Source organism: Callorhinus ursinus, unplaced genomic scaffold, assembly GCF_003265705.2.
Source record: "Callorhinus ursinus isolate GAN/ISIS: 27379988/994484 unplaced genomic scaffold, GSC_fseal_2.0 scaffold29, whole genome shotgun sequence".
In the NCBI taxonomy this organism is placed as follows: domain Eukaryota; kingdom Metazoa; phylum Chordata; class Mammalia; order Carnivora; family Otariidae; genus Callorhinus; species Callorhinus ursinus.
The window spans coordinates 19,774,601-19,798,152 of record NW_027397091.1 but is presented as its reverse complement, the minus strand read 5'-3'; positions in this window follow the sequence as shown (position 1 = coordinate 19,798,152).

Here is a 23,552-nt window from a genome sequence, read left to right as displayed (position 1 = left end):
TATTGGAAAATGTCATCCGATCACCCATCAACTTTCTTTTCTCAAGGCTAAATGACCCTGGTGCCTTGACCTCCCCCCTAGGTCTAAATTTCAAACCATCTAAGGATCTGCATTCAATTTACAGAGCAAGGAAATCCTGACATGGGCAGAAAATAGGAGCAAGGAGCTGACTCTCAACCCTCCGTCCTGCCTGTATGAACTGTGCTAGCAGCATGACCGGCAAAAATGGTTAGGGCCCCAAGACACCCCGTCCCCCCGCCCTGTCTCTCCAATCATTCAGCAGCCCCAAAGCATTTACTGGATGCTCTCAGGTTCAGAACCTGGAATGACACCTGCTGGATTTCTTGTGAGTACTTTCTAAACACTTTCCCCTATTGAGTCCCTTTCTTGAGCTGCTTGCTTAGGTGTTCTTTCAAAAAAAAAAAAAAAAAATTCCAGTTCTTTAAAGTCTATTCCTTATTCTGTTTTTCTTTAAACACATTATGAATGTTTTAAACCACAGAGTTCAGTACCTAATTAAGTTGTTTCTTGGTAAGGGAATAGTATATGTTTATTGGATTTTATTATGCATCAGAATATAGTCACATGTACCCAGTAGCCCAAAGATGCATTCTGTCCAGATTTGATGTAGAAATGATGCCCGCGCACCTGCAGTTTACACTTTATAGAATAACGTGGTGCAAATAGGTGTCAAGACAGAGGGTGCATTTCGTAATGTTTTCCCTGTGGAAGTGGGAATAATAGTCTGGAGGGACCAAGCGACAGTTCATGAACTGGGCATCTGTGGATGGAAGGTGGGTGGGATATGCATGGAACCCTCTAGTCTTCTGTGCAGAGTCAGATCATCATTTCCAGGCCCTGCAAACTTGCCAGAGCTGCTGCGGCAGCCTCTGTCTGGGGCCGGGCTCCCCCACCAGCAGATCCTGGTTTGTCTGGGAGTCGATCCCAGGAAGCAGCCGCAGGGGCTGGGGAAGTGGGACAGGGAAGATAATAGAGAATAGGTGTCAGGTGAGTCTCCATTGTGCTCAACTAGGGTTTAATCCCATGTGGGGTCTGGGGTGAAGAATTCAAAACACGCCACAGAGTTGTCCCCCTTGAGGGGTAAGGAAACTTAGTATTTAACCATGATTCTCCCCCATACTTGATGGAGGACCTTCCCCAAGGACATTAACTTCTGGTCCTCTGGCCTACCCCTCATACAGGGAGTCTGGTTCTTGGAGCAGGAAGCCATCCACAAGTATAGAAACAATGACAGCCATGGGCACGTGGGCAGAAACTGCCCCCCTGTACTGCAGTCTCCCGTCCCAAATGCCCTTATACAACCATCCTTCAGAGTCATGGGGCCTGAGAACAATCATCAAACACCAGTTTCATAGGGGTAAGCATTGCCCTCCCCTGGGAGTCACTCTGGACCTTGCTGTGTTGCGGACTTGTTTGCTAGTCATATCTCAGAACAGGTCAAGGGAAAGGAAGCTCTCAGCTTAAGAGAGACAAAATAAGTGACTAGAAAGTGAAAATATGGAAGAGCGCTATTGTCATGGCGTGCACAAAGAACTATAAATTACCAAGTAATGATTATTGAAACAAATGTGGGAGGGAGGGGTAGTCTTTATCAGCTCCTGAAAAAGAGGTGTTTCCTGGATGGTTTTATCCTACATTAACTACCTGAGAGAAGGCTAGGTGTCTGTGCTTTGAGGTCCTGATATACCTTCATATCTGCTGACTGTACACTGTCATGATAAGCTTTTTATTTTTCTGGCTTTGCTTTTATGGCTCTCCACATCATCCAGCACAACATTAAGCATGGAGAAAGGGGGGAGGGCACAGAGGGGATCTGGGCCAGGGAGCTGGAGGAGGAGGACAGGGAGAGACCTAAGAAAATGGAACTGCAGGGCCTTGTAGCTCAGCCCAGGTTCCTGCAACAGATTTTTTCTTCAGCTTGCAGGGAGAGCACGCTGTAAAAAAAAAAAAAAAAAAAAAAAAAATCACTTGTTAGGAAATTGCTGGAAGGTTTGGTTCATATTCATCATTTGATAAGTAATTGCAAGCAGTTACTCCCAAAGGCTGTGGCTCTGTGTTATTCTGGGTTTGCAGACTGTCATCTGGATCCTTTGATCAGAACTATAATGCGTCATTCATCAAGGAGTTATGAAGGGTCCGTGGGCTAGATTCCACAGTTCAGCCTGAGAGCTGGTCCATACTCTGAAGGAGAAATAAATTTAAATGGCAGGAGGAGAAAGACGACCAACCAATAATTAAATGTTACATGATAATTTAGTGACCACAGATAAACAAATGGTCAAAAAGGAGACATGGCTAGTAGATAATGTCAGTGTCTGCTGGGGGATCGTGGGATGCACTGGCCAGATCCCCCTGAGAAAGTACAGGACTCATTACCATGGTTGCTGGAGCTACTGTCAGACCCTTGCCGACACATCAGCTGACAGCCACTCCACCCTCTCTCCAATGTCTGATGGGCGTATGAGAGCCCCTGTGTGGGACAGCTCTGAAGGGCCATTCCAGGTCTGGAGCTCCCTATGGGGTTGGCTCAGGGCTCAGCTCCTCCACCCCGTTCTGCAGTCCTTCCTTCCCTTCCTTTCATGGGTGTTGACCCCAGATCCTAGGATCCAAGACCCAAGATCCTGAAAAACTTCCTGCACACATTCACCATTTCAGGATCTGCTCTTCAGGAACTCAACTCATGGAAATATCTTTCAAAACATCAATCTGATCTTGAAAAGCCCCTACTTAAAACCATGGAATGTCTTTCTACTGTGCTTCCTGTCAAGACCCCGACCCTTAACTTGGCCTATGAGGCCTGGCAAGATCTGACACCCTCTCCAACCTCACCATGCACTAGTTTGAAGTTCAGCAGCTCCATCTCCCCAGCCTCTCACTGACCCTCTGATGTTCCTGGCATATAGCAAGCACAGACGTGTGATTAAATAAATGAACGAATGACTGGATGAATGAATTGAAGAAATGTGTTTGGGTCGGTTGTCCTTCCTCAAGTTCTCTCCTCTCTTTTGAATATTTAACTTGTAGATATCCTCCAGGACCTAACTTGAACTGTCCTTCCCCCAGAAAACCCCTGATCCTCAGACTAAATCAGGTCCTGTGATTACATTTTACTAGGTTCTTTTTCTTCATCCCACTGACCACTTTTCACTGTTTACTTCTCTGTGTGATGTATGTATTTCACATCTGGCTGGACGTGACTTCATTTCCAGCTGAGCCATAAGCTCCACAAGGGCAGGACCCCAACCATGCTTCTCTGTGTGCAGCATGTATACTTGGCCCACCAGTGGCCCTCAACAAGTATTTTCTGAAGGAAGGAAGGAGGGAAGGCAGAAGAGAGGGGGAGTAAAAAAATAGGGGGAAGGAAGAAAGGCAGGAAGGGAGGGAGGAAGGAAGGAAGGAGCGAAGGAAGGAAGGGAGGGAGGAAGGAAGGAAGGAAGGTAGGAAGGAAGGAAGGAGGGAAGGAAGGAGGGAAGGAAGGAAGGAAGGGAGGAAGGAAGGGAGGAAGGAAGGAAGGAAGGAAGGGAGGGAGGGAGGAAGTGAGGAAGGGAGGAAGGGAGGAAGGAAGGGAGGGGTAACCATGGTTTAAAGACAAGCCCCACTGGTGTTGGTGTGGACTGCACATGGGAGGTCAACCTCAAAGGATGAGCAGGGTTGCAAAGTTAGAAGTGGGATGGAGATTTCCAGGCAGAGAAGAAGCCTGGAGGAAGACCAGGAAAGAGGGTATAGACGTGGTGCCTGCTGAGGTGAGTGGAGGAAAGACAGTACAATTCGGAATTAGCAAATAAGATGAAGGGGCAAAGGCTGGGACTTGAAGCCAGACCAGAACCAGGCACCTGGAGGTTAAAGGAAACTTTGCTCAGGTTGACAGCTATGTCTTCCCTGGACCAGGGAGGGGGCCTTTAGCTGTTACAAGTGCTTTTCTTAATTGGATAGATTTTTTAAAGTGGATTCATACAAAGATCTTGTGTCATCAGCTATGCCAACCTCCTATTGTCTCAGTACAAAAGGGAAAGTTCTTAGCCTGCACTCTACCCACACAATAAAGCTCTGAGAGTCAAGATTTGGGGGGGAGCACTATGTCACCCCTCTGCCAAAAGCACCGTCAGTGTATTGTTGATGAAAGACTTACACATGACCTTTAGGACATTGTTCCATGGTTGGGGACCAGGAATTAAGGTGAATTTTAAGATCTTACCTGTACTTAGCACCCACATTAAAGGGATGCTCTGAGAAGCAGGCCTGATAATCCATGAAAAAGGACATGAGCTGCATCCATGGATGACAGAAGCTTGCCAAGGAGATGAGGAAAAGCAGTTCACACACATTCTCAGACACCCTCTGGTGTGTTGGGAAAGGTGAGGGCAGCTCTGGGTGCCTGGGGGGAAGCAGGGAAGTAGGAGACTGGGCAGCTGCAGAAAGCGCATCAGAGAGAGCTCCCAGCTGCAGGGAGGATCTGAACCTTCCCCGGGAGCCATGGAGTCACAAAGACAGGCTGGCGGAAAGCGACTCATAGCTCTCAGGTTTTCCAGCGTAAAACCCAGAGGGTGGGCCCTGGCTTTGGGGGGGGGGGGGGGGGGGGGAGCAGACTCCACATTATTCTAGAACCGGGCTTCCACTGCAGCAGGGTGAGGTCCCTGGCTTGGAGGCAGGTGGTTGGTCTTCAGAAATGACAAGGCAGCCCCTGCTACTTATTCCTTTGAGATTCCACGCAGCTTCCCATGGATGGACTCAAACTGCTGCCTCCCTCCAGGGAAGGGGCTGGCCGTGTGCTCGGGCCTGCGGTCAGGACCAGAAACTGCATACAGCTCACCCCGAGCTCACCCCGAGTCGGCACCCCTGCCGGGCCTTCATATGAATGATTGCACCTAATCCTCACAGCACCCTGCCAGGTCCAGGCTATCATTATACCCATCTCACAGAGATGCCACCCGAGGCAGAATGTCAAGGCTTTGGTCTTGTGATAAACAGTCCATAATGGCTGGGGTGGACAGGTGGGGACATGTAGCAGGTCCAGTGTGGCACTCAGGATTTGTGCTGCCCACAGGGCCATCCTCTCTGAGGCTTTCGTAACTCCAGGTGATGAGCACGTCCTCTTTCCGCAGCTCTGGCTTCCAGACCTGGAAGGACTAAATTTTCCAATCTCCAGAAGACAGCAGGATCACACCCTTCTCACTAGTAGGATTACTTTGGTCTTTGCTAAATTAGAACTAACGTACCCTAGAATTTTTAGCCCTGTCATGAAGGGTAACCTATACCTATCTAGGGGGTAACCAGTTCCTCAGGAGGGATTGCAAGGGGCAAATCACCATCAGCCCTCTGATAGTGTCCAGTCACTGGCTTATGTGCTGATGCACTCATTGATCTGGTCCAAGTAAGCTGAAAGTCAGACTCCCTGAGCATGAGCACTGCAGGGTTGGGTCCCCAGCGTCCTTTGTGTGAGGGGACAGTAACCTCTGTGAGAAGTGTGCCTACACCCCCTGGGGTTCACTTGGAAAGAATGGGCCTTGTTTCCTCACTGAATTCAAACAACAGCCCTCTTGTGTGTTTGTACTTTGACCTCACTCGAGCCCTCAACTGAGGGCATCAAACAAAGTAAACCGCCTTTGTGGCGATGAATGGCGTTCTCCTCAAACCCAAGCTGCTCATTGCCTTTGCTCTGACCTTCGCCTCTGGGAAGGGAATGAGCAAATTGCCCCCAAGTCTGAGTCAGTGTGGGCCCCAGATAAGAGGAACGGGGCTCTGAGCCTGTGCCAGCATTGCGTCCCCCTAGCAGGCTTGGGGTTTCAGGAAAGGTTAATGAGGCCAAAAATAAAATGCAGCGTTCTCCGCCCTGTGCCCACTTACGCCTCCCGCTGCCAGGACAGTGGGGAGCTGTAACGTACTGGGCTCTGTGCCAGAAACCCCAGCTGGGGTGGGGGAGGCGTTTATCTCCCTGGACTCTGAGCCTATTCATGAGCAGTCTTAAAAAATAAAATCCAGCCCCCACCACTCCACTGCTGCCTGGCACTTAGGTGCATCTTAATGCCTCTCAGTGGAGGGTGCTTGCTGAGGCTTCCCTATACTCCCCAGTGAGGCCTGAGCCCTTCTCCCGTTCCCTCTGTCTCTCTGTCTCTTCCCTGCCCTTGCCCCTAGATACTTCAATGTGTGTCCCCTAAAAAGAGGAAAATTCTCTCACTTCAAAAATGATCCTAATCAGCAAATTAAGACCAATACAAACCTATTAGCGAATTATAGGCCTTTTACAAATTTCAATAATTGTGCCAATAACATCCCCACGGCAGGGAAGCTCCTGGGTCATGTTGTCCCTTGCTGTCATCTCTTTGGCCTCCTTGAACCTGGAACAGCTCCTTACCTTCCTTTATGTCTCACGGCCGGGGCATTTTAGTCAACTGCAGGTCAGTTTTGTATCATGGCCCTCAGTTAGGGCAGAGGGCCACGGGTCTAAAACCTTGACATAACCCCTCCCCCGCCATGGGAGAAGCTGAGGATCTAAACACGAGAAACCCCACCCGGAGTCCCAGTGATCTGGACACAGTGGTCCAGGAGAGGGAAGAAGGCCAGCCAGCTCCTTCTCGTGCTTCCCCAGAGCAGTTGGCCTGTTCCTTCCTCAGGGGTGTCCTCCAGGAGCACAGGGTTGGCAGGGGTGCAGCCCAACAACCCAACCCCTCTGAAGCCAAGGGAAGAAGATTCAGGAGTGATTCAGGAGGCAAACACCTCGCTCTCCTCTAGCTCAGAATCAGCTTCACCCTCAGAGGATATTACAGGGAAGGCCCTGGTGTGGTGTTCCGTTATGTCCAAGCTCTGCCTTTGTCCTCAAAGTTCCTCCTGTCTTCGTCCCAGAGGAAATTGGAAGGAGAGCCTTATCATCCATGGTCTTAGTCTGTGTTTCCCCTAAAGAAGAGCCATTCCTCTCTGTTCCCAAAGAATGGCAAAGAAGCTTCTGCATGGGCATCTGTTCCAAGGGATTGGCAGTGGCTGCTCAGAACCTGAAGCCATGTCCTGGTTCAGTGGGAGACCATGCAGGGGTTGATCCGAGATGTCCCTGGTAGGGAGGGGAGAGGTAACAGTATGCGCAGCAGTTTACTGACTCACCTCTCCCTTTCTTGTATCTGAGAGCCGAGCCCTGGGGGAAAGCACCTACACTGAACTGCTTTTAGGGCATCCCAGGGGAGGCACGTGCCTGGAGCTGGGAACTGGAGGTTAGCTGCACCACTGTGTCCAGGGCAGATCTGGCACAACCCAGCCAGGCGAGGAAATGTGCTCCACACATGTTTGTGGACCTGAGCTGTGTTGTGTGGGTTTAGTTGAGGAGGTAGCTGGGGCAGAGGGGAAAACGTCAGGGCTCGGGGGAGGGAAAGTGGATGAGCTCACACTTGGGCTGCAGCTGACCCCAAATCTGAGGCTTACATAAAAAAGCCTGGTGACTCAGACTCATATTTGTGTCCACTTACTTCTCCAACCCCCTCAGAGCAATGCAAACCAGATTGTACAGGATCCCTTGATTGTTGCAAAAGCCATGTTATTTTCAATGGAGGGCTCTGAGGGCTCTGATGATGACCTGAGCCCATCTGGGTTGCAGGGATTCTTGACCATGAGATGCTTCCAGACCTGGACTCTCCTGGGGCTGTCCAGCCCAACATACTGGGGCCTCAGGTTCACCAGGTGCAAAAATACATCCTCAGTTATCGTTCAGAATGTTCCCTGTTGGAGGGACAGGTAGCCAGGCTCTGGGATCCCTGTCTTGCTGATGACACAAGGCCTCATGCTCAAGGACCTCACCGAAGGGGCACCAGAGAGAAAAGGAAGAATTCTCCAGGAAAGGGGCGGGGGAGGGGGTGGCTGCTTCTACTTTAACAATGAATTAGCCGAACTGCCAAAAATACTGTTCCTATTTGTTTATCAAAACAGAGCTAGCATCCTGAGATTTAGATAAGACACATGCTAAATTGGGCAGCTGCATCGGGCTAAGGGAGTGAGGATTTGCCTGTGATGCAAATTTAAAAACAGCCTGCCCAAGCCAAGCGCCAGTAATTGCCTAGAGTGTGTAGGCCGTGAGAGGTGAGAGAAGATAGGCAAGCTGTGAATTTTACACTCTTGCAAGTGTGCTTATAACCATCTCTCTGCCCACTTGCACATTCCCCTCCTTAGCTGCTGGGCCTGGGCCTGCTCTTGTCAGTCAGGGTCTCCCACACACGACCTGGCCCAGCCCTTCCCACTGCTCTACACTTTGCAAGCTTAACGTCTTAGAACACAATTCCCTGGTATCTGCAAACTCCCACCTGCATGCAGGGTTTCTCTTTTCTCCCGGCACGCACCCTACAAGCAGCCTGATGCCCCTTCCTTCTGAGGCTGTGCCCTCCTGGCAGGACTGGCTCTGGGATGCCAGGCTCTGCAGTTAGCATGTCCGTGGCTCTGCCTGAGCTCATCTCCCTGGGGAGCTTTCTGAGCCATTGCCGTGAACTTGATGTGTGGCCTCGTGGCCCCCAGAGAGAATGGCAAGCAGGGGTCGCAGAGCAGAAGCAGAACCACTGCTGTGGTCCGTAACTCCAATAAGGCTAATTGAATCTCACGCTTGGGGATTTGGGAAAGATTTCTCCCATGCACGGGGCTCCCGGTCTGTCTTCAGCCGGCAGGCCTCTGGCTCTGGTACTGTGGGAGGGTTGGCACTTGGATCTACCCATGCCGAAAGGGAAAATTCCAGCCTCAAGAGATCAGTGCCGTCAAGCCCACGTTGTCCATATCATGCAATCTAGTCTGCTCTCTTCCTTCTGAGCAGATGTGGGTCAGCCCAGGGTGGGAAATACCCGCCAACATGTCCAGACTCAGAATGCCTGAGAACTCTCCCAGACATGTGGCTGCCCTCTTGTTGCCATCGGGTTCCAGCAACCAGGAGCTCACAGGGTCTCTTCCTTCACCAGCACACGGGCCTCTCCCAGGGTCGCGATGGCTCCAAGGGAGTTCTGCAGGACACGGGCCTGTTTGGTTCTGCAGGCCACGAGTTTTAGACTTTTGATATAATCTCCAAAGGATGTTACTCAGAGTCGCCATAAAAAACCTCAATGTGTGTTTAAACTGTTGTTCAAGGTAAACATTTGAAACATGCCACACATTTTATAGCTTTATTTGGTTTTTGTTCATTTTTAAATGCATCTGGGAACTCATGGAGCACAGGCATCCCCCCCCCCACACACACACATAGCCCTCCTTGATTAACTTCGGGGGGGGGGGCATTCTTACTCTTCCATTGAAATGTAAAATGATAACAACTGTTCCTCTTCTTGCCTCATTTATTTAGTTAAGAGACGCCTGGGAAGAATGTTCCTGCTATTCCCTGCCTAATACAAAGCCAAAAGACCAAGGCATTTGTTAAGTGTGAACATCCAAGTGGCCTTCGGACAAATATTCTTTCAGTTCCGCAAAAGACACCTTTAAAATTGGTTTGTGTTGGAGCATGTGCTTGCTGTAACCTGGACACTTAAGTACAGTGACATCATTTCTGTGTTGTGCGAGGCAAGCTCTCCAGCAAGGGACAGGATTCGCCTGTATTTGCAACCTCTGGCCTCGTGACTCATCTGTTACCCTGGGAAGGGGCAGGAGACTTCAGAGAGGCTCCATTGTGTGTGTGGTGAGGCTGGCTTTGGGGGCTTTGGGTCCTCAGGCATTGTGACTGATACACAGGTGCCCAGGTCCCTTCAAGGAAAGACGGGGGTGTGGTCAGCAGGGCCTTCTGGCTGTCAGCATCTTCAGTCTGGCTCAGCAGCAGACAGCCACCCTGCTGGAGGCAGTCTGCAGCTGGTGACAGATGACAGGCAAGCGGGCTGTAAAGGCTTCCCCTGGGGGCCCAGAGCCAGTGGGTTTGAGGGGAAAATTATATGTGAAAATGACATAAATGGTAAGAATGCATTGGTACAGTCAGGTTACTCATTGAAAGAACAAAACAGTGATGACAATTATGACAGTCACTCATAACCTTACTTCTAGGGATAGAAATTATTAGCGTATCAGTGTACTTCCTTCCAGTTTTCTCATGACTATGTCTACACAAAATTGCTTTGTTTTGTCTTGTTTTTTTTATAGGCTTGAAATGGTATGCACCATCCACAGATTCGAATCTTGCTTTTCTTTCTAACATTCTAATGAGCATTTTCCCATGACAGGATAAAGATTTCTCATCAGAGCTGGATTCTGCTCAAATAGCAAAGGGGAAAAAAAGTTTGGCTTTTGCAAATATTTTGATGTATAGCCTTTGTGTCCTGGCGCCGCTCGGTATCCAGGATGTAGCTGGACCCCACGCTGTGTGAGAAGCTAGGATGTTGGGGGGAAGGCTGGGCGTTGGGGGAGTCACCTGGGGTCCTCCCTCTTTCCCGTCACTTTCTAGCTAAGTGACAAGTCAACTGGAATTTCTTACCTCGGTAGCTTCCTTCGTAGGGGCTAGTCATCCATCATTTTCCTGAGGGTGGCCAGGTCACCTGTTCTCTTAGGATTCGCTCCACGCATTCACTCACACCCTCACTTGGAGCCTGTCCAGGGAAATTGCTGGGTTACAATGGAAGAGAGATTTAGTCCTTGTCTCCAAGAAACTATTCTTGCTAAAATCATGATCTTATCAGCACACAGTGATGGGAAAAGAAGGGATATGTTCTCTAATCCCTAGTATTAGATATAATCTGGCCAAATTCTCTCTTATCACGACAAGAAAGCTGAGGCCCAAGGAGCCCGGGTGCTCAGGGCCTCACAGTCAGACAGCCCATTCTTATTCCTGGCAATTCCATTGCATTTGTGATAGGTAATAAATTAAACACTGTGTATATTGTTTATTTATTTATTACCACATTGCTTGTTTCTTATCATTGCTTATTTCTGCCACGCTAGACAGTGTTTCTCAAAATGTGTCCCATGAAGCACTAATTGCATGGAAAAGTAAGAAGGTTGTTGTAATAAGAGGCTCAGTGATCAAGGAAGTTTGATGTATGTTGGGTTAAGAAAGTGAAACAGATTCTTTCCCGAAGGGCTTGTGAGACTTCCATGTGCAACATAGTCCATGAAACTGTCAAGGGGAGGATGTTATGCATCTGGTTTCCAAAATCATTTCACAGGACATACGCAAAACACAGTTTGGGAACGCCTCCTGGATTTGCACTGTCCTTACACATAAGCCTCTCTGATTCAAACAAAATTGCTGAAAATGCCATTTGAATGACATATTGTCTCTAATAAAAACATCACTATTTTTTAAGAATGCACAAAGTGTTTTCAAGTTGGAAAGCCTGATGGTCTCACTTGATTAATAAAGATCCTTCATAATCACAAACACCATTAGTCTATATGGGCCAGAGAGTAATTTGCTGGTATCTTACATAGATACTTAAGTAGAACGTGCTCCTCTCAGCAATTACATTTTATAATATTTGTATTTGAGACTGCAACTTGTTTCCCCATATTCATTCTCACTTACCTCCTCTTATTCACAGAATCCTCATACCCCCCCAGACATTTCCCAGCCATTCTTGCAGCTATGTGGCAGATGTGGCCATGAGACTATGTTCTGGCAAATGGGATTGACCAGAAATAGCATGGGCTTCTTCTAAGTCTCATCCTTCAAAGGAAGCTGCTTGCTTCCATGTTCTCCTTCCCCTCCCACAGGCTTGAATGCAAATCAGACAATGCTGGACCAGTGCAGATACCACCTCGGGGGCTGAGGGAGTGAGACACTGAAGGGAACCTGGGTATGAAGACTGTTAATTGTCTCCCAGTATCCATTTCCACCTCAATCCCAGTCTTAGCACACGGTTTCCCAGCTCAGGACTGCATTTCCTAGACTCTGGTGGCTGCATGTGACCCTATGATTAAGTCGTGTCCAGTGAGCTGTGAGCAGAAGGGATAAGTACAACTCCTTGGTATCTGCGTAAAAAGAAGCTGCATGGTCTCCACTTCCTCCTTCTCCTTCCCACAGCCTGGAAGTCAGACGTGGTCATGGTGAGCCATCTTCAACCATGAAGATGAAGGCAGAGCCCAGAGCGTGGTGGAGCAAGGCCACACAGGGTCTCCTTCCTTTGGGAACCAAAGTCATTCTACTCCACTGAACTACCTATACACATGTGGACTTATATATGAGAAAAGAATAAACTTCTATTTTATTTAGGCTCCTCTAAGACTCACTCTCCTTTAAAGCAACCAGATCTGTATCTTAACTAATATACCCACACTTATCCTTCACATATTTTAAGATTATTTTTTGTGCTGTCTTATCTGTATCCTTTGAGTCTGGCTAATGGATATTAATAAACTTACTTGGAGCCATGAAAAAAAAGTCCATTGTCTCTGAAATTGTCACAGTGGTACAGTCTTTTTGCACTTTACCTCCAAGCACGTACCAAAGATATTTTGTTTTTATTTTTATTTTCCAAAGATATTTTTTAAAATCCTGTTCAGGCCTCCTTTTTATGGAGTGTGCATTTAAATCATTATAAATCATCTCTATAAGCATGATCTAAATTGGATCATGCTCTTCCCCTTTCCTATTTATTTTTCAAAATTTTTTCCTATAGGTCTCAAGAGACCTTTGAATGCGACAAACTTGATCCAAGCACTAATGAGGTTCCATTTGATTTTTTTTCCTCTGTTTTTTAGCCAACTTTTCATTCTTGCTAACTAAAGCTGATGCAGTGTTTTCCTCTAATAACTGGTTTGTATTCCTTAAATTCTTTTCTTGGCTCATCAAAGTGAGCTACAGCTGCTGGACAGCTCATAAACTGCCTTGCCTTTTTATTTTATTCTTCCTTTATGTACAATACTTACACAAAGCCAGATTTTATCCTAATTGGTACCCTTGTTTTTTTATGTGTCTTTCAAATTAGAGGAATTTCTATCCACTGTCTTTTAAAGAATACACATTGCAATGCATTATGTAGATGAAAGCATTTTGGAATCAGGACTGCCTTTCCACAATTCTCAGTAGGACTCAGCGGTGTCCAGAGACCATGGCATCATTGCCAACCCAGTGGAGATTTTGTTTATGAGTAGAGGATAAAGCAGTCTAATTCCAACCCACAGAACTGTTCCCTCCCTCATTCTATATAACGATGCATGCATGGTTCTAGTGAGCACAACTGGACCATCCTTTCTGGAATACCTGGTCAAACTCTTCCATTTTGCCCAATGAGCTCCTCATCCAGACACCAGTCAGGTTTCTCTATGAGACCTGATCTACACACAGCTCATTTTTGTCAGCCCTTCAGCTTTTTGGTTGCTTCCTGTGCAGACCATATTGTTTGGAGCATCAGCTTCCCCTTCTGATAAATCTATAAACATTTTCTCCAGATACAAAAAAGTAGAAGGTGCAATTTCATTGTTTCAAAATGGGCTTTCTTTGGTCACATTGTTCATGACAGCAGGTGCCAGGCGGCGCCGTCCCCCCAACTCTCCTTCAGGACACAAGCGTGCCCCGCTGCTGGTCATGTTGCTTCCTGGCAAACCCCAGCACCTGTGTGGAGGAGGAGACTCAGTTTTCATTTCTTGCTCTGAATATGCTCCTTTGTCATCTTCAGTCTGGCCAGGCCAGGAAAGATCTCCAGGCTTGTTCTGAAGCCCTATAGGTCCCGGGTTTTCACGTGAAAGTGTGTGGTGGTTTTCCCTTCCCTCCTTTTCAACTGACCGACACCAGCAGCATTCGAGGGCCTCCCTGGCCATACTTGTTCTTCCCTCGGCCCCAGGAAGAGCACACTTCTCGCAAAGATGGTATAGTTGCAAGTTTCCTCCCTTGGCCCCACTGCCTGCCTCCCTACAGGATCCAACATATTCCTAGAATTTTCTGCAGGCTGACTCAGATATCCTGAAGCTCATTTTCAAGAAAAGGGCTGTCTTGAGATTTGCCTTGAGGGTGTGCACCTACTTGGGAGAACATTGTCTCTGAGAAGGGGCTTTTAGTCTGCCCCTTCATTTCCACATTTTATATTATATTATATTAATTATATTATATAATTATTTTATTATTTTATTTTTATTATTTTTTCCACATTTATTTTAAAAGACAATTTTTATGTTACTGCAGACCAGATCAACATATGCCTTTTGTTTCCCAATGTATATTGCTATTTGCTTGTTCAGTCTTTTTTTGGAGTTTATAATAATGTGACACACTGGGTCCTTGGCAACCACACCTGAGTTTGCTCTCCTTCTCTGCCCACCTTTGCAGCACTGATGGCTAGTCTTTAGAACCAAGTATAAAGTCTTCCTTCATTGTGCACTGATGAGGTACACTCCATGGGATACAGGGTGCTTGTTATTCCCCAGAACTGTATTTATGTTGAAACCTAAACCCAAAGTTCAGACTCTTAACCACGAAGTCACCCTTTCCAGGAACCGCTCTCTCTGGGCCGCTCACAGCGCAGACTCCCATTATGACTAACCAAAAGGAAAAGTAACCAAAATATATTCCATTTCTCTTTGCTCTTTTGCTCTCTCTCCCACCTCTCTATTTCCATTAGTACCCTCTTGGTTTACCCGAAGGCTCGAGAATGCTCTTCTCGTGTTCAGCATAAGAGTGCAGCTCCCAGGGCCATGGGGAGGAAAGTCCTACCGATGATCAGTGCTAAAGTTCTGCCCCACAAGAGAAATGCAGGAAGACCATGTTGGTGAGAGTGCTGGCCACAAGGGGGATGCCCGAGGCTCAGTTTAGACTGCTGACCATCACTCTGTGTCTGCCCTGTGTCCTCACCTGTGAAGCAGGAGGTTTGAACACAATGATGTGGCATGACTGGTATCTCTGTGTGTTACAGCATGGCTGAGGCTACTTCAGTGCCTGAAAGTACAGACTCTCCAATGATACAAATCACCAAGAAAGACATTTAGATATGAATTAGTAGCAACAAATGAAAGGCTAATATCCAACCTAACTAAAGAGATAGAAGAGCTGGGCTGAGGCTCAGTGGACATCAGTAGCCTGCTGTACCATGCCTTGTCTATCAATTTGGTGGGGTCATGGCCGGTGGTGGGGAAGAAGGGTTATCATGTGGATAGGGTGGTCTGAGAAGGCCTCAACCTCTTTTATTTTTTTAATTTAAAAGCAATCTTAAATGTCCAGAGAAGTTTCAAGTACAGAATTGAGACCTTTTCTCCTGAACCATTTGAGAGTAAGTTACAGAGTGGACACCTTATCCACGTCCATTACTCTCAGAGCCATAGTACAACCACCAAACTCAGGAAATCACATTGACATGATAGACTTTTTTTTTTTTTACTTCGCTTAAAATATTTTAATAATTTTTTTATTGTTATGTTAATCACCATACATTACATCATTAGTTTTTGATGTAGTGCTCCATGATTCATTGTTTGTGCATAACACCCAGTGCTCCACGCAGAATGTGCCCTCTTTAACACCCATCACCAGGCTAACCCATCCCCCCGCCCCCCTCCCCTCTAGAACCCTCAGTTTGTTTTTCAGAGTCCATTGTCTCCAATGGTTCGTCTCCCCGTCCGACTTACTCCCCTTCATTCTTCCCCTCCTGCTAGACATGATAGACTTTTTTATCTTGAGACTGCACCACCCCCCCGCCAAATGTCTCCAGTTGTCTAGTAGCATTTTTTGTAGCAAAAGGGTTTAGATCATCATGGGCCATATTTAGCTGCCTTGTACTGTGAGCTGTCTTCAATCTGATATCCACTTGGTCTTTCTTGATTTGCATTTTGCAGAGGGCTGGCCTCAGTTATATTGTAGAATATACCCCAGTTTGGGTTTCTTTGCCATTTCCTTGGTATTAGATTTAAACTATGCATCATTGGCAGGAATATTCCAGAAGCTATATGGGTTCTTGCATTCTATCAAGTGGTGGTCAATTTTGACTTACCCCATTTCTGATTGTATAATATCCTGAGGGTTTGGTGCTCAATCCCTGAGCCATCTATCCCTCCACTCTCAAAGCAATAACTTACATTGTCTATCACACGTGTGGTAATACTGTGTGCTTCTGCCTCGGGATATGGGAGAGGGAACAATGGGAGAAAGTTATACGGCACTTGGACCGGGTTCTATACGTGATTTTCTAGTTCAAAGACTGCAGGCTTACAAATCACAGAATAAACACTGTCCACAATTTACCTGATCAGAAATAAGCAGGCTTGCACCTTTCATGTTCTGTGAGGGGTAAGTTGTTTAAATAGGGACAGAATAACTTCAACATAAAACATACTGTCAGTTTGTCAATATTTGGTTCACGCTTATTGATTCTCATTGGTAGCAAAAATGTAGATAAAAACCAGAGTTTTTTTTTTTTTCATTAAGAAAAAGAAATTGTGCCTTGGCTTTATAATTTAGAGAGTTCTTTCCAGGACTGGAAAAGTTGAATCCAACATAAGTTCTGGACTCTGAAATGGGGAGGAAACCAGCAGGAGCCTAAACCCATGAATTAACTTTCAAAGAAAAACATTTCCAATAGATCCAATGAAATATTCATTTATTGTCAAATGATAGCCCCTCAGAAAAATCTGCCATCTAAAACCTCCTAAAATAAAATTTCTAGGACTTCTCAGTTTCTGGCATTCAATTACCAAACCAGCAAAATTTTTGTGTGTATTTGGCTAAGCTCTTGGAAAATAATACAATTGAACAATTTGAAATGAGATAATATGATTGATCTAAAGGCCAGAGTAAAACATAAGGAATGAATTGTCCTTTAAGGGCTGGACCAAAACAAGTTCTTCTCTTACTAGTACTATACTGAAGTAAGAAATACTTATTAAATTACTGAGGGAAATAGAAATAAAATTTATATTCAACTGCCATGTCAGATAGGTTGGAAGGGGATATGTCTCCTAAAAATAACCCCTTTGAGTCTCCACTGTAGTCTGCAGATCAAGGAAACTGGATTCTGGCCTAACACAGTGTCTGGTGCATAGTAGGTGTGCAACATGAGCCTAAATGAATGAATTGTCTTCAATTCCAGGGACCTCAATAATCAGGGCAGTGAGGCATCAAGGGTTAAGTCTCCATTTCATACATCTTTTTTATTTTTTAATTTTTTTAAGATTTTTTTATTTATTTGTCAGAGAGAGAGAGAGGGCACAAGCAGGGGAAGTGGCAGGCAGAGGGAGAAGCAGACTCTCTGCTGAGCAGGGCGCCCGACACAGGACTTGATCCCAAGACCCTGGGATCGTCACCAGAGCCAAAGGCAGACACTTAACCGACTGAACCAACCAGGCTTCCCTTCATACATTATTTTAAAATATATATATATATTTATTTTAGAGAGAGATAGAAAGTGTGGGGAGGGAGAGGGACACAGGAAGAGGGAGACAGAGAATCCCAAGCAAGCTCCACACTCAGCACGGAGCCTGACTCGGGGCTCAATCCCACGACCCTGAGATCATGCCCTGAGTGGAAATCAAGAGTTGGATGCTTAACTGACTGAGCCACCCAGACGCCCCTCATTTCATACATCTCGGAGCATTTACTCTCCTGCTCCTGTTTGCATATGGCAATTAAAAGCACACACAGATGTAATGCTTTATAATGTCTTGGTCACTTGCTTGTTGTAGAGATAGAAGGGGGTAATTGAGCAAGGCCCCAGCATTGAGGGATGCAGAGTTGGGGGGAGGCATAACAGATATATATTGTATGTTCCAAATTGCAAGCATTGGTGTAAATGCCCAAAATGAAGGATAAAACGGTGCTGGGAAAAAGAGCTAATGTCACTAGCTGTTGTCTGGGTGGCTCAGCGAGTTAAGCATCTGACTCTTTGGTTTCAGCTCACGTCACGATCTCAGGGTTATGAGATCAAGCCCCACACTGAGCGAGGAACCAGCTTGAGTTCCTCTGTCTCCTTCTCTTCTGTGCCTCTTCCTGCTCTAAATAAATAAATAAATAAATAAATAAATAAATAAACAAAATCTTAAAAAAAAAAATCTCCCCTGCTGTTTAAGTTTGCTTAATGTTGAATTCTGTTCCTGCAAGCGAGAATCAAGCCTTGATGAAGTCCAAGAGGAAGGGAAAAAAGCTAGCATTTATTTATCTCTGACCATATGACAAACACTGCAGTTTTAATCCATTATTTTATTTATTGCTCCATAAATTTGTGGTTGCTCCCATTTCAAAAATGCAAAAACCAAAACTCTGCTGGATTAGACCAATCCAGGAAGAGGTAGCCCGTGGCTCAGAACCAGGTCTTGTCATTCCACCACTGTGCCTTCTGGGTAGCAGGAGGGGGAGGGCACGAACAAGGTTACTAACTCCAGAAACACAGCTGTGATCCTGGGTTTTTGTAGATTTGCTTTGATTTTCCTTTCTTCTTCATTCATTCTTTTTTCACTGTATCAGTATTTTTCAAGAGTTTGCCTTGAATCAGGTTGTATGTAGGCTCTGGGGCTGCAAGAGTGACCAAGATTTTGACCCCCACAGAGCTTAGTGTCTGGGGTGAGACGGTGAATCAGGGTAAAGTGATTAAGGCTGGCAAGTGCTATGAAGAACAGTGAGAGGGTGCAGAATGAGACAACAGCAGGGGGCGGGGGAAGCGGGCGGGGGGGAGTCCTAGTGGGGGATGGAATGGCCAGCACAGTCAGAAGCCCATTCACAGATGTCAGGTTTCAGAGCTCCACCGACACTGGATCCCCAGGCATCCTGGGCTGAGCTGGGCCCTCCTCCCCTGGGCCTGACCGCCCACTCAGATGTGCTGTCTTATGCCCTCTGGGGCCAGGGAGAAACAACAGTGAGGTTATGCAAGTGCTGTGGCTGGCTGTGGTCCATACCACCCTGGAGCTTACGGTCTCCTCTGAGCCACATCCTCCTCTTGGCCCCCACAAGATTTACCCAGGCCATTTTTTGGGCTTCTACTGGCAACTCTGGTGTTCTGCTGGGCTTCTGAGCCTTGAGCATGGGACTCTGCCTCCTTTGTTACTCCTCACAAAACTTTTGAACTCCCTTCTCCAAAGAATGAAACTACGTCTCTTCTTCCTTCATGCATCATCACCCAGCATGCGCCTGGGGACCTGCTCCAAAGTAAACAGCCACAACCTGCCCACCTGCCCCTTCCTGAACCAGGTGATCCCATGCACTTGTGTGGAAGAACTGGCCCTGCTTACTCTTAAGCCCACCATAATGGTCACCCCAGCTACAGTTTTTTCCACCCCCCAACCTCACCCAACCCCAATTTGGAATGCCCGCCAATAGCCAGTCCATCCCTTTTGTCTCTTGTGGCTCTTCCTGGCTTGGTCCCCTGTCCCCACAGCTTTCACAAATCCCAGCACACCTTACAGCTACAGCTACCAGACTATGACTAGATTAACCCCACTTCAAAGAGAGCTGGAAATGGAAATGGGCATCACAGTTCTGACTGGGGGTCAAATGGGAGTTCTTGGTCTGTGCGACTGGATCAATATGAAGTTACATAAGGAACTACACTTGATCCCATGCCATCACTTGATTCAGTTCTAGCTCACATTTTACCAGCTCTCCTGGGACCACCTGTCACAGTCTCATGGCATTCATTAAAGGAAAAAAGAGAGAGACAAGGAGTCTTAATCAAAATAAAAGCCATTCCGTGCTTCATTTAAAAATTATTTAAGTGTCCGATCTAGTCCTGGTACCTGGTGAATATGTGCAGTTCTTCTCCTTAAAGCAACCACAGTCTAATGAAGAAGACTGAGCTAGTCATGTTTTGCCACATAACCAACAACCTCAAAATCTCAGTGCCTAGAATGGCAAATGTTTCTTTTCCTCACTCACAGACCTGTAGGTTGGCTAGGGTTGGACTCTTCTTGGCTGGGTTTGGCTAAGTTCAGCTGAGTTCACATGCAGGCTGCACATGGGGTTTAGATCTGCTCTATTGGCCAAGCCCAGCATTCTGAGGATGGGAATAGGTACCACACTCACTCTAGTGGGAGGGAGGTGGTGCACAACCCCATGACAAAAGACCTGGGAATGGCATTTTCATCTACCACAAACATGCAGACACACAGATAAGTGCAGGTGCTAGGTGGTGGCCAATGAGGCCACAGGGTCCTAAGACAGCACCCAGGGTGGGGACCAGCAGCTGTTCCAGGGTCCATCGGTACTTCTGAAAGTGAGGACTAATTAAATACAAGACAAAGGCAAGTCTGCACAGAGACCTCTACTCCCGGTGACATCAATGACATCTGAAGAAACTGTTTATTTGCCATTCTGACAGGAATAGAGAGAAGGAAATGTTGTTTGTAGCTAAGGAAGAATTTCAAATGTCAACAGCAAAGGCTTTCATCACCTTTTATTCAGTTAGTTTTAACAAAATCAGGTCTGTCAAATTTTCTTTTCCATTAAAAAAGAAATCCCCAACTTTGGCCCACAAGGGGGAACAACTAATCCTGCATAGTTTTGGTGCAAGAGAGAAGACTGCATGTCTCTCCTGGCTACTGTGTTCAAGCATGTCAGAGTTCAGTATTTCAACCCAAGGTCACTTAGAAGTTCTGAAAGCATACTTCCTTCCTTATTTTAGTACCTATTGGCTTCCAGTGAGGAGGAAAGCAACTTGCCTGATCAGCTGGATTTGTCTGAATAAATCCAAAGTCACTAAAAGACAAATATGAGCACAAAAGGAAATGTCATTGGCCTTTCATTTTCCTTCACCCCTGAGCCAGTGACCAGCAAAAAATACTGGTAAGACATTAGGAATGAATTAGGAAATCTTTGAAAAGCATGGATTCCTCCATAGAGCTGCCAGGAGACTTAGCCAACCAGAAGATCAATAATAGTAGGGCCACCTGTGTGGCTTAGTTGGTTGAGACTCTGACTCTTGGTTTTGGCTCAGGTCATGATCTCAGGGTTGTGAGATCAAGCCCCTCATCAGGCTCTATGCTGTGCATGGAGTCTGCTTAAGATTCTCTCTCTCCTTCTCCTTCTGTCCCTCCCCCATCTCTCTCTAAAGTAAACAAACAAAAATGTTAGTAGCCAACATTCTAAGTCTATGTACTCTAGGCAGTGTCCCTGTCTTGTAATCCTCATGACCAAGCTAGGTGGTGGTACTTTTCTTATTCCCATTTTATAGATGAAGGAATTGAAGCCCAGGATAGCTGAGATCACCCCCCTGAGAAGTGGTGAAGAAACTCTGAATAGAGCTTTTTCTCACAGAGGCAGGAGTGCTGCTCCTATTGAAGGCTGGGGCAGCTGACTTGTGCCAGGTCCATCCCTCTGAAAGGAGTGAGATCATCAGTCACCTGTCTTCCAGTGTGAACAATGACCTCACCAGTAACTGGACTAACACCCAGCCTAAAGGGGGATCTGTGTGCACTAAAGCCTGGATCTGTGTACACAGCAGGCTGAAAAAAGATGTCTGCTTCCATAACTTGTGTGTGTCACCTTATATGGTAAAGTCTTTGCAGATATAATTAAGGATGCTGACAAGGGAGATGATCCTGGATAATCCAGATGGGCCTCCAATGCAATTGCAAGTATTCTTATGATGGGGAGAAACAGGGGAAGATTTGAAATGCACACAGAAAAGGAGGCATGTGACCACAGAGTCAGAGATTGGTGTGACACAGTCCTAAGCCAAAGAATTCAGGGAGCCACCAGCAGCTGGAAGAGGCAAGGAGCAGATTCTCCCCAAGAGCTTCTGGAGGGAACATGGCCCTACCAACACCTTAATCTAATCACAGTAAAGCTGATTTTGAATTTCTGGTCTCTGGAAGTGTGAGAGAATAAATTTATGTTGGGTTAAGCCACAAGATTGGTGGAAAATTGTTAAACAGCCACAAAAAACTAATACATGTTTGCTAACTGGATTCTAATGTCTTTTGTGTGTTTTGTTTTGTTTTGTTTGTTTTGTTTTGTTTTACTCAGCAAACATTCACCAAGGAATTGGAATATGGTCCAGGAATTAGGGATCAGAAATCAGTAAAGCTTAACTCCTGCCAGTCTCTCCACTGAGGCGGGGCAGAAATCTGGGGAAAGAGATAGAACAACAGGTGGTGAGTATAGATCTGTATAGAAGGGTTGCGTTTCCATTGATACCACTGTAGTGACATAGAATCATCACTGGTGTTTGCATCAGAAATCTGGGTGTGGAACCTAATTCTGCCATCCAGTACCTGTGTGACTTGGGAGAAGTCATTTAGTTCCACTGAAGTATGCTTATTTCATCTGTAAAATAAGGATGATAACACCTGCTTCACAGGGCTTAAGATTATTGAATGGAAAAATGAGTCCAGACAGGGGTCTGACACAGGAGAGGCACTCAGAAAATATTAGTGCTTAAATGTCCGAATCCACAGCCTGTGACTGAGGCCTCTATGTGTGCAATGGGAGAGGAGTGAGGAAACCTTTTCACGCTCAAGTGCCGTTGAACTGGAAAACTCACCATTAGTAATTTATTTCTTCTTCACTTTCTTTTTTGGAATTTAAAGTGGGAGATGTTATACCTTCTGTCATTAGCCTCCCAGGTGAACATTTAGTAGCTGCTCTCCCAGCAACCAACACAAAGCCACTGGGCATTTCAGACAAATCAGGCAGTTAAAGATGAAGAAATGTTTGAAGTAGGGCCATTCTGAAGGTAAACATGTCCCGTGCAGTGTTGCTGGTTGCTGGCGGCGAAGGCTGGGTTAGGGTCTCTGGAGCATAATGCTATAAACAGGAGTGTTGAGGAAACAGGTCCTCAAGAAGAAATCCTATCACTTTGTATGCCTGGGGTGGCCAAGAAAGTCAATTTTATTTGAATACCATTGGCTAAGATTAAGGTGATAGCAAGAAGGAAAGGGAGGACCCTGGCCCAAGCTGGATGTCTCCCCACCTACATGGACAGGGCAACAGGCAGGGGAAGGGGACAAAGAGTCCCATGTTCTGCTTGTAAATGCTTTTAGAGGCTGAAAGACTGTGGACGTTTCTAAGCCAAGTTCGACATTCCCCAGCAACAGGCTTGCTCTGAGCATGCTCATGTCATATTTCCACATTTCTGCATGAAGCCTTCAGGCGATGTGTGTCAGAGCCAAAACACCATTGCCATAGTTCAGAAAAATACTTCTATGTGTGACATTGCCAGCCTGCATGCCCCTGTGGTTGTGGCATCCATGCAGGGTCCTGGGGGTCATAGAAACCCTTACACAATAGGAAAGGAAATTGTTTAAGTGGCCTGGGCTCTTTAAGAGTTAGCATTTCTACATGATGGTCATATGCTAACTCTGATCTCTAGCCTACAATGAATAGAAGACCAGAGTTTTACAGAACCATAGTCCAAGTATCTATAGCTGAGCTCTGGAGTTAGAGAAGGTGTCATGATTACTCAGGTCCAGGTAGCAGCATCTGAAGTTCAATCACTAGGAAAAGTGGGGTCAAGACTCTAAAAGTTCAGTTCTCAGGAATTCCCCCTGACCCCAGGGAAGCATGCTCAGCAGAGAAAGACTGGGATTTAGAGGGAAGAGGTCAATGGAAAGAATCGTGAGCACACAGAATACCCCTGTCTATCTCAGAGACCCAAATCCCTCATGAGCAAATTAGTTGAAATGCACGCTTTCTGGTGCATGAAGACCAAACTTAAATTAGCAAAGGCAAACATGTTCAAACATTGCATTGC